Source organism: Otolemur garnettii, unplaced genomic scaffold, assembly GCF_000181295.1.
Source record: "Otolemur garnettii isolate 467f Iridium unplaced genomic scaffold, OtoGar3 scaffold00009, whole genome shotgun sequence".
Taxonomy (NCBI): Eukaryota; Metazoa; Chordata; class Mammalia; order Primates; family Galagidae; genus Otolemur; species Otolemur garnettii.
This window is the reverse complement of record NW_003852404.1, coordinates 8,769,785-8,781,408: the sequence shown is the minus strand read 5'-3', so window position 1 is coordinate 8,781,408 and position 11,624 is coordinate 8,769,785. Positions and strand designations below refer to the sequence as shown.

The window sequence follows — 11,624 nt, the reverse complement described above, 5'->3', positions numbered from 1 at the left end:
GGGGGGGGGAGCACCACCCCCACCCTCAGCTCTGTGCCTGTGTCCGCTCTTCAGAGGCCCATCCCCAATGTCCCATGGCCCCTGGAATTGCTGTTTATGCCCCACGGACTGGGGCTGCCAGGCTACTTAGCGCCTCCTGGAAAGAGCAAAAATGGCCTTTGTCTGATGACCGTCTCAGGGTGGACATAGAGAGGGGACTCAGCTGGGCTATGTACGACGGGCCTTATTATTCATGCCAGCCATGAAGCGTTGTCATTTTCAGAACCGTCACCATTCCCTGCCACCTGACAAATGTATCTGTCATGCATCACACATTTGCTGTTCTAATATTATTCTGGTTCAGGAAATAAAATAGACTGGGGAGACTCAAAATGGAACAAAAAAAAAATAAGATGATCACACCATGTGCTCGACATTTGGATTCAAAGGGAGATGTAAATATTTTTCTAACAATACAAATTCTATTAACTCTGCCATCGGTTTTCGTATTTTCCTATCTAGAATCTTAGATGAGTTACGTAAGTGAAAAGTTATCCGTGTCGTTACCGTACTTTCTACGATTATGCACACGTGTTAAATAGATGTGTGTGGGTTTACTTGGCAGATCACCTGCGTTTTAATAACACTGTTGTTATAAGAAAATACATCTCAATTCCCAGGCACCCACCCACCTGTCAAGGAACCTTTGGAACGTAAGCAGCTCATCAGGTGTGAACTGGCTTGCTCCCATTAAACTTCCCCAAACATCACAATCAGGACATTCAACATGCCGCTGTCACGGGTAATGTCACTAAGTAAATAAAGCTGGAAGAACTTTTTCTCCCCCTGGCAGCCCTGCTGCAGGGCCCTGCACCAGGGAGGAGAGAGAGAAATAGTGCTGAACACAGGGGCAAGGTCTAATTTAAAACCTCCCTGGGAAGAATGATACCAATAATTCCACGAGAAAAGAAAAAAGTAACTAAATGAGGGTCCTTCTAAAGGGACAAGGGCAATTTTAAAGATTCTTAGATTCTTAAAAGTGAGGCGTTGTGTCAAGTTTCCACTGCTGAATGGTCACAAGATGCCTGAGCTGGTAGTTATCCTTTCAGCCCTCAGGTGACCAACAGTTGTACCTAGGCTGGTCACTTCTGGCCAGAACTAGCCTTATCTGGTGACCCTAGGTCACCCCAGACACAATGAACTGGCCAAGTGGTTCTTAGTCCTGGAGGGAAGATGTGTCAGAGACACCTGGAGAAGTTCTTTAAAGCCCTAATACTAGGGGCCCCCTCACCTGAGATTCCTACACAATTGGTCTGAGGAGGGGCCCATAGTTGTTCTTTAAAAGATGATTCCGGCTCGGCGCCTATAGCTCAACCGGCTAAGGCGCCAGCCACGTACACCTAAGGTGGCGGGTTTGAATCCCCAGCCCGGACCCGCCAAACAACAATGACGGCTGCAACCAAAAAATGGCCGGGCGTTGTGGCGGGCGCCTGTGGTCCCAGCTACTTGGGAGGCGGAGGCAGGAGACTCGCTTGAGCCCAGGAGTTGGAGGTTGCTGTGAGCGTGATGCCATGGCACTCTACCCAGGGGAATAGCTTGAGGCTCTGTCTCAAAAAAAAAAAAAAAAAAAAAAAAAGATGATTCCAATGCCAGGCAAGATTGGACATCATTGATTTTTCAATGAACCTCCCACCCACAGTAAAAATTTCCTAAGACACCTTGACAGGTGTATCTAGCCCAATTCTCAGATGTCCACCCTCTTTCCTGCTGCTGGGACCAGAGCAAGCACCATTCACCCTTAGTACTTGGTCATAGCAGCAAATTCAGCTATTTCCTCCCCATATCCCAGGTGCTGGTACCCTATGGTTTGGAGGGAGCATGGGAGCTAGGCTCAGCCAATCAGAGTAGAGTTCCACTCCCCTCTTGCCCTCCTCCCAGTGATTGGTTTATCAATGAGCACGTGTCCCAGTCAGAGCCAATCAGACTCAACTCTAAGACTTACATTGAAATTATTGGCCCAAAGGTTTAACTTCTTTTCCCCTTGTGACTGAGAGGATGACAGCCTAGGGTAGCCAGGGCCACTTTAGAGAGGCTGCCTAAGAGTAAGGCACCAAGAAGGAGATAAAGCCAAGAGATGGAGAGAGATATCAGCTAGATGACATCATATGACGCCCTCAATTCAGCCATGCTTGAAGCTGGTTATAATACTGCACTTTAGTATGGGAATTTACATCCTCTTTTCTGCTTAAATTGAGATTGGTTTTCTACAACTTGCAGATGACAAAGACCCCCTATTATATTACCTAATGGCCGGGCTCACCTTGGACCATACCCATGCTGACTACCAGCCAGGAAGGGACTTTTGTGCAGGAGGCCCCTGCCAGCAACTAGGGCATTATTACTACCTGAGAGTACAAGTCTCCTGAATGCCAGGTACCTGCCTGGGTGTATCTAGTCTCCATTCCTGTGCTCTGCTCTGTCCACGGTCCCAGAGGAGGTAGATGGTAGACCTGGGATTTGGCCCCAGGGAGTCTGGGGGTGCAGAGTCCACATCCTTGGTCACTTGTGTGTCAATGAGAGTTCAGAGAGACAGAACTAGGGGGAGATATTACATAGACTTGCACAAAGATACACATAATCAAGGAAGCCACACACTGTCACCTATACCATCACCACACTCTGTTGGACATACAGGATCAGGTCTGTCTGATGTGGGAGGGGACTTACAAGGTGGTGAGTATCAGGAGGAAGGGTCACTGGGCCAGCTCGGGAGCTGCTGCCACCCTTCCCTGCTGTTCTGGTCCTCTAGGTACTGTGTGTGGCACTGGGGAATTGTCAGTCGATAAGACCCACTCGTCCCCTGCTCTTCCTATGCTTTACAGTGTAGGAGGAGATGCCATCAGTAAGTCAACAAATAAAGCCAACATCCCAGATTGTGACAAGTGTTATGAAGAAAGCCAACAGGCTGGGCATGCTGGCTCAGAACTGTAATCCCAGCACTTTGGGAGACCAAGGCAGGAGGATCACTTGAGGCCAGGAGTTCAAGATCAGCCTGAGCAAAAGGGAGATATCATCTCTACAAAAAAAGAAAGAGAGAGGGAGGGAGGAAAGAAGGAAGGAAGGAAAGAAAGAAAGGAGGGAGGGAAGGAGGGAGGGAGAAAGAAAGGAAGGAAGGAAGAAAGGAAAGAAAGAAAGAAAGAGGGGGGAAGGGAAGGGAAAGGAAGGGAAGGGGAAGGGAAGGGAAGGGAAGGGAAGGGAAGGGGAAAAGAAAGAAAAATTAGCCCAGTGTGGTGGCACCACTCGTAGTCCCAGCTACTCAGAAGGCTAAAGCAGGAGGATTAGTCCAGCTCAGGAGTTTGAAGTTGCAGTGGGCTACAATGATACCATTGTACTCTAGCCCAGTAGACCAAGACCTCATCACAAAAAAAAGAAAAGAAAGGAGAGGGGCAACATTTAAGCTGAGACTCAACCAGCGGTGGAAAAGTCTCTGCATGTTCGAGGAACTGAGGAAGAAAAGTCAGTGGTGCTAGAGCCCGTTCAGGGACCAGGAGAGCAGCCTCACAGGCGGTTTGGTCATGCAAGTCATTGGAGGCCCCTCGAGGAGGGAGAGCTTTGTCAGAATTCCTCCCTGAGAAGAAGTGGAGGAGCAGGTAACTGGACAGATGAGAAAGAATCAAAGGGAACTCCCCTGCCCCCAGACACAGGTGCACACACACATGCACACTTATCTGGTTCAAGGGCTCGTCCTGTATTGGAGCAGAATCCAGTGAGACCTTTCAAGAGAATGAGGTAGACCTTGGACCTGAAACTCCATGCTTTGCATATGAAGGGGTCTTCTACTGGGACCAGTGTCAACCTATCGGGAAGCCTCAGTGATACTGCATTCAAAACTCTACTAGAAACCATCTCCTCCTACATCTCTGCCTGGCCCAAGCCCTGTCATTTGTCACTCGATTACTGTCACAGCCTCTTACATGGTCTCCTAATTCCATTTCCTTCTCCCATCTATTCTCCATGCAGCAGCCAAAAGAGTCTTTGGAAATGTTAACTCAGATCTTCTTACTCTTCTGAAAGAAACCTCCCGAAAGATGTAAATCTTGTATAATTCAACATTCTATAGCAATCTGTGCAGGAGATTCTTGCAGACACCTCTGCCCACCTCACCTCTCTGACGACATCTCCCACCACCACGCTCTCACTCACCCCCTTCACTCCAGTCAAACGTCCTCTTTAGTGCTCCCTGCCCACCCCCAAGCAGCCTTCTGCCTCAGGGCCTTTGCACTTGCTGTTCCCATCCTGCAGCCCTCACCCCACCCCAGAGCTAACTCCTGTGCCTTCATTAGAACTTCTGCATGTCACCTTCTTGGCAAGACCTTGCCTGATCACTGTGCAAGTGTCCAACCTTCCTGTCCCTAGGCCATCACCATGTCCCACCCTCCTTCCTGGATTATTTTACCCTATAACAAACACTTATCTTTGTGCACCTGACTGTATTGTTCCCATTTATGTGTTTTTGGTCCATCTCTCCCTGAAAGAATCTAAATTACATGAGGGCAGATATGTTCACCTGTTTGATTCCCTGCTGTCTGTACAAAACCTGAAACAGTACCTGGCACATAGGGGATGTTCAAAAAGGTTTCTTGAATGTTGAATAGAATAAATCTAAAATCTGGTGTCAAATAATCATGGCAGAATGGTTACTAGAAGACCCTGAACTTTTAGGACAAGGGCTGCAATTTAGCCCAATGTCACTAAGGAAGACCAATGAACAGAATTCCTTCCTTCCAGCTTACAGACAAAAACTACTGGACTCCGTTCCTGGCGCTATAATTTACCACCTGTATGGCTTTAGGTGAGTCACTTCCCCTCAGGAGATGTCAGTTTCCCCATCTGTAAAATGGGAAGATTAGACTAGATCATCTCTGAGGTCAACAGGCACCATGAAGAAGGGAAACTGTAAACTTTCTCCCAGGACTCAGAAATTTCTTATGCATGCTTCCGGCAGAAGACCAGATGGCATTTTTATAAGGGAAAGTGCTGTTGGCAAGAGGAGCTTTGGCTGCCATAGAATGATACCCACTCTCTCCTTTCTGCTCCTGAGCTCCCCTGAGAGCCTAGTCTGGGATGTGCAGTGAGGGCAGGTGTGGGAAACACACTCATTCCCTTTTAACTGATCTTGGAGCATTTTCAAATGTCTACAAAGTTTGGAAACATTCTGCGTCATACGCCGGATGCTTCTGGGTACGTGGATTGCTACAAATGTTTTTTGTTGTGGTCCATTATTTTGCTTCCAAGAAACACAGTTGACAGGATCCTTTCTGATTCACGTGTGCAAGTTCTAACTTGCTCAGCTTATGGGTGTTGCTGGAAGGGCACGTGGACTTGACGTTTCTTGATTTTCTATATCTCAAAACGTTCGTGATGACCCATGTACCCAAAGACATGTGTAAAGATGTTTGTTCAGAATAGCCCCAAACTAGAAACATCAATGGGAGAATAAAAACGTAAATCACAGTATTTTCCTACAATAGAAAATCACACAAGGATGGAGAAGAGTAAAGGACAGCTGGACACAACGCCCGCCCTGGATGGATCGCCCCCTCACTGAACAGAAGTTAGACACAAAAGAACACACACCATATGAGTCTGTTTACTTGAAGTTCAGACATTGGTGAAACTAGTTTATAGGGATGATGGCCAGAGGTGAGGTTATTCTGGGGGACTTTAGCCTGGGAGATGGTATAAGGGAACATTTCCTAGATCCCAGGAAAAGCTTTAGAGTTTGATCTGGGTGGTGGCCACATGTCTGCACATATGTCAAGTTCATCAGGCTGTCCCCTGCGTATAAAATATACCTCCATAAAGAAGAAGAAATTTAAAAAAGAAGTAAAAGGCCTAGAACCAGAGGAGAGTTCTAGCATGGGAAGGCTGTCTACACATCCTCAGGGGATTTCCATGAGATTGGGTGGTAGTTCCTGCCTCCTCTGGCAGCCCAGAGGTCATGAACTTGGCACATCTGGCCATTGCTCCCTCCTTCTAGGGAGGTGGGTCCCCAGAAGTCCGGAGGACACAGGGCAGAGCTGCTTTTAGCTCCAGGTTGCTTGGGCTCCTCCATCACCTCCCACGTCTTCCCACCTTCCAGCCCCCTTCCTGACAGCCTAGGCCTCTAGTGGCTGCTTCCTCCATCCTTCTCCCACTCCCCCCGCCCCCCACTGTTTTCCATAATCCCAGATGAGACAGAGAAAAAAAATCCCAGCCTGCCACCTTCCCCCTGGACTTTGTGCCTCTCTGGGTGAATCCCATGGAGCCTCTAGATATGGTTCTCAAGTGTCTGCTCAGATAGGGGAGAGTCTAATTCAACTGCCAGGACTGTCCTTGGCATTCAAATCCTAGCTCTACTGAGACCAGTGAACTCCGCCCCCCACCAAGAGCAGCAAGCCCAACCCCTCCCTGACCCAGAACAATTTGACTCGTGGTGGGAGTTTTTCTCCAATAACAACTACAAACTTCTTTTTATAGAGCAACTTTTCGCAAGCCAGGCATCGCTTTCTGCCTTTCACAGACATCTGCTTGCTCAGAACTTTTCCTAACCCCGTTTTACAGATAAGGAAGCTAACGCTCCAATAGGGTGAATGACTCACTCACAGAGCTGTGGTCAATCCCCAGCAGAGACAGCTCGGCAGGGGGACCACGTGCCTGACTGCCTCATATATGCACAGCCCCCAATGTCCACATCAGCACTGTAAACGGTGCCCCAATGTTAGCTGAATGGCACTATAAGGTCAAAGAAATGATGAAGTTTCTAGAAGATCACCATCTCAGTTAGCACAAATTTTTAAGCTCTGAATTACATTGAATAATAATAATTTTTTTTTTTTTTTGAGACAGAGTCTCGGTAGAGTGCCATGGCGTCACAGCTCACAGCAACCGCCAACTCCCGGGCTTAGGCGATTCTCTTGCCTCAGCCTCCCAAGTAGTTGGGACTACAGGTTCCTGCCACAATACCCGGCTATTTTTTTATTGCACTTTGGCCAGGGCCGGGTTGGAACTTACCACCCTCGGTATATGGGGCCGGTGCCCTACCCACAGGCGCTGCCCTACATTGAATAATTAAAAAAAAAAAAAAAACCTTCTGGCCAAATAGGAGGCCAGTAGGTCAACAGTGCTGTCCAAACCAGGCCCAGATGTTGCATGGGACCTATGCCACCCCTAAGAAATACATCAGGGTGGGTCTGCCTCTCCCAGGGCTGCACTGACTCATTCTCCTGGCCTGGCTGATGGCACAAAGCCTGGACCATCCAGCCTTAGTGCAAAGTCCCCTGATGGGCAGAGGCCTGGCCAGACAGATGGCTCAGCAGGTGCCAAGGGTAACAAAGGAATGCCTTCCTGCCCAAGTGTTTAGAGAAAACAGCCGTCAGAGAAACTTGCAACTGACCAACAAGCTTCTGGGTTGCCAGCAAGGGCCTTTGATGTGAGACCACTGAAGGGCCAGCCTAGCGAGTCCCCTGTAGAGAGCTGAGCAGAAAACCCAGGGTGGCCCTCAAGACTCTCAGTTATAATTGGATTTTCTGAGAAATGGCTTCATCCAGCTTGCAAGGCAGGCCTGCTGGTTTATAACACAAACTCACAGCAGCAACCACCATCCCTATAACTAGATTTGCCAGCGCTGTGATGCAAGCTCTGGTCTCATCCTTCCATTTTGATTTTGATCTATGAATTAAAAGAAAATCTTAAGCCCCCTCCCCCCAACCAACTGAATAGATCCTACTTTTGGCCAAAGGGAGCCCAGAAATACACTAAAGCTGAGTTGCTGGCCAGGAGAAGAGAGGCCACCCATGCCTTGACTCCCCTTCCTAAAGGTGTCCTTCGTAGCTCAGTAACAGGCCTAAGGCTATGTAAGATGAAACTTAAGTCACACCTGCAGGTCACCATGTACTTACCAGATTTGAGTCTAGGTGCCTGGTATGTGCCCACAGCCTGTCTTTGATTAGCAGACTTCCTTCTCCTAACGTAAAACACTCCAAACCTTCATTTCTTAACCAATCACAAATCAAAGAATCTTAAAACCCACCTCTAAATTGCAATCCTCTGCTTCAAGATGTCCTGTCTTTTCTAGACAAACCGACGTCCACCTTCCATAGGTTGATGTACGACAGTTAGGTGTAATTTCCATCTCCCTGAAACGCATAAAACCAAACTATAACCCAAACACAGCTGGCCTGCTCACTCAAGGATTCCTAGGCCTGGCTCTCACGGCCATGGTCGCACGCACATCGTTGGCGCAGAATAAACCCTCTTTAAATAATTTTCCCCTCCCAGTTTGGGTTCTTTTTTTTTTAAGAGACAGACTCTTACCTTATTGCCCTTGGTAGAGTGCTATGCTGTCACAGCTCACAGCAGCCTCCAACTCCTGGGCTTAGGCGATTCTCCAGCCTCAGCCTCCCGAGTAGCTGGGACTACAGGCGCCCGCCACAACGCCTGCTATTTTTTGTTGCAGTTTGGCCGGGGTGGGTTTGAACCCCACCCTAGGTATATGGGGCCGGCGCCCTCCTCACTGAGCCACAGGCGCTGCCCCCAGTTTGGGTTCTTTTCGGTTGACAGCTCCCTGGCGCTCTCTCTAGGGAGTCTATCTGCTTTGGCGAGGCTTAGGAGTCGCGTCAAGGTGAGCGCATTTCACTCCGTCAATATCTCGCACCTGTCAGCCTCTAGGGTGGGGGAATCCCTCGGAGGTGGGCTTTAGGGAAAGCTCGACCAATAGCCTTTCAGATTCACCAGGTACAGCTTCTGATTGGCTCCTGCCCTACGGACACGCAAGGACCATGGGCTGGAAGCAAGGAGGGTGGCCATGAAATAAAGCCAAACTTTTGTGCGGGGGGAGGGGGTGTGTGAAGAGGACGGGGCTCAAGGTTCAAGTCCCAGCCATGCCCCTCAGTAGCTGTCGACTTTGGGCCAACACTTAATCTCTAACCTCTCTGGGTTTCCTGCCGCCTTTGAGATCGAAATGAGACAGTGCGTGTAAGGTGCTCCTGCAGTGCAAGGCGGGAAGAAGGATGATGGGGTGATATTTCTGAATTAACTGGTGTGGTTTTTCACTCCCGGTATTTTCTTATTGCAGAATCCTAAAATTCAGGCAGCCATTAGTTTGGTGTCTCCAGGAAGGAGTGAACAGCAGAAAATGGGAATCAGAGTCCTGGATGAGGGGTGGGGAACCTGTGGGCCTTACGGAGACTTGTGCCTTTCTTGGTCCTTAAGTGCTGTCTTTTGACTGAATTTGCATTTTACAGAACACATCTTTTTTTTTTTTTTTTTTGAGACAGAGCCTCAAGCTGTCCTGCTGGGCAGAGTGCCGTGGCATTACAGCTCACAGCAACCTCCAACTCCTGGGCTCAAGCGAGTCTCCTGCCACCACCTCCCAAGTAGCTGGGACCACAGGCGCCCGCCACAACGCCCGGCTATTTTTTGGTTGCAGCTGTCATTGTTGTTTGGTGGGTCCGGGCTGGGGATTCGAACCCGCCACCTTAGGTGTACGTGGCTGGCGCCTTAGCCAGTTGAGCTATAGGCGCCGAGCCCACATCTTTTCATTAAAAGGGGTTCAGGCCAGGCACAGTGGCTCACACGTGTAATCCTAGCACTCCTGGGAGGCTGGTGGATTCCTTGAGCTCAAGAGTTGGAGACCAGCCTGAGCAAGAGAGACACCCCATCTCTACTAAAACTAGAAAAACTAGCTGGGCATCATGGCGGACACTGTAGTCCCAGCTACTCGGGAAGCTGAGGCAAGAGAATTGTTCAAGCCCAAGGATTTGAGGTTGCTGTGAGTTATGATGGTGCCATGACACTCTACCCAGGGCAACAGAAAACTCTGTCTCAAAAAAGGAGGGGTGGCGTGCAGCAGAGAAAGATGAAGCTTTTCTTGCTTCCCTTGGTACTTAAAAAGGAGCCCAACTTTGAAATCAGAAGTCTGCATGTTCCCCACCCAAAACTGAGGTGTATAGACAATGGAATAGATTTGGTACTAGGGGTTGGGGACACATACTGTCCGTGCAAGGATTCCTGACTTGTAAGACCAGATAAATGTTCCCAGATCAACAGGGCAAGGGAGAGTCTGAAAACAAGCAAGGAAAACCAGGACAGAGGTCCCCAGCCTGTGTCCCACTGCATCCCTTTCCCATGTGGCACCCAGGGAGGCCCAGGGAGGCAGCAGGACCCTACCATGAAGGGCCATTTGTTGTCCCTAGGCAGGCAGGTCTGAGATGGTTCTGTAGCATTTCTCCACACCCCAGCAGGGAAGAGGAAAAGGAAAATGATCCCAAGAGGGCACCAAGGTGCAGAAGAGTGAGGGCTGCCACCTCAGGGGTCTGCATGAATCCAACCAAATGTAGTTAGACTTGTTGGGGACCATGGCGGATCCCCAAGGAGGCACGCCCCATCTAAGGGGCAGCTGCTACTCAGTGGAGTCCAGCAGATGGCTGCCCAGCTGGGGTGTGTACTCAGAGCGACTAACCCAGACATCTAGATTCTTATGTGAAAAGGCCCCATTTCAAATATTGGCAGGTAGTTGTTTAAAACACTGGATAAGCCAAACAAAACATACCTGAAGACTGCATTTGAACTGGACGATGCCAAGCAGCAGCCTGTTGTCCTGCCCGGTCTCCCTCGGGTGGCCTGGTGCTGGACTTGGGGGAAGGGCAGCTCAGCATGGATCTGCACCAGCCAATAGCCAGCAGCCTGGGACATGGACGGGCGGGGGAGGGGGGACACGTTTCTGCTACCTGGCAGAATGGGGCTGGTAAAATAGCTACAGGCTGAGTCATGGCAAAATAGCTACATTTCCTGTTAGCTTGAGTTTGTGGTCTGAGTCTTGAACAGACTCTGGTGATTTGGGGAATTTGACTTTTTCTAGGCTCTACCTACCTGCCATGTACATTGATAATTCTTTTTCACCCACCTCTCCATGTATTTATTTATTATGTGAATTAAATTATTTTATTTTGAAAAACGAAAATTACAGGGAGATCTTATGCGCCCTTCACCCAGCCTCCCCCAGCGGTAACAGTGGATATAGTCCAGGGGCACGGCCAGGAAACCGACAGAGTTTATGCCTGATGTTGGTTTCATGTTTCATACATGTCAGTGTGAGTCTATACAGTTTTATCACATGTAGACTTAAGCAACCAGCACTATAGAACTGTTCCGTCCCCACACACTAGGGCCACCATCATTCCCAAGCCCTGGCAGTGTTCTTCATCTCGATGAATTGGTTATTTCAAGAATATTATAAATGGAATCGTAGAATGTATAAGATTGATGTTTTTTTACTTACATGATTCCCATCAAATCCATCTAAGTGTTCCATATATCCATAATTTGTCTCTTGGCTTTTTGTTCCATGGTATTCATGGTGGGGTGGGGAGCACAGTTTAACCATTCAACATTAAAAGACATTTAAGATGTTTCCAGTTTTTAGCTATCGTAAGTATTTATAAACTGAATGTTTAAATTGTCAGCCAGTGGCACCCATGCTGTGCGTTTGGATGGGGTAGGATATGATCTCCTCGGTCATGGAAAGTTTTCACAGACTTTGTCATTTGAGCCCTGCAGAAGCCCTAGGCAGGGCAGAGATTGATTTATTCAGGCAACATGTTTGT

General features: G+C 48.6%; 1 long non-coding RNA gene across 1 annotated transcript in view; it reads right to left on the bottom strand.

Annotated features, from left to right (window-relative positions):
• Nucleotides 1-10,619, bottom strand: part of LOC111723223 — a 17,120-nt gene extending 6,501 nt beyond the window's left edge. Inside the window, exons 1-2 of the long non-coding RNA XR_002771807.1 lie at nucleotides 10,571-10,619; nucleotides 8,051-8,156 (exon numbers count right to left, since the gene is read on the bottom strand). This is a non-coding gene — a long non-coding RNA (uncharacterized LOC111723223). The remainder of the gene's footprint in view (nucleotides 1-8,050; nucleotides 8,157-10,570) is intronic.
• Nucleotides 10,620-11,624: the final 1,005 nt, after the last annotated feature.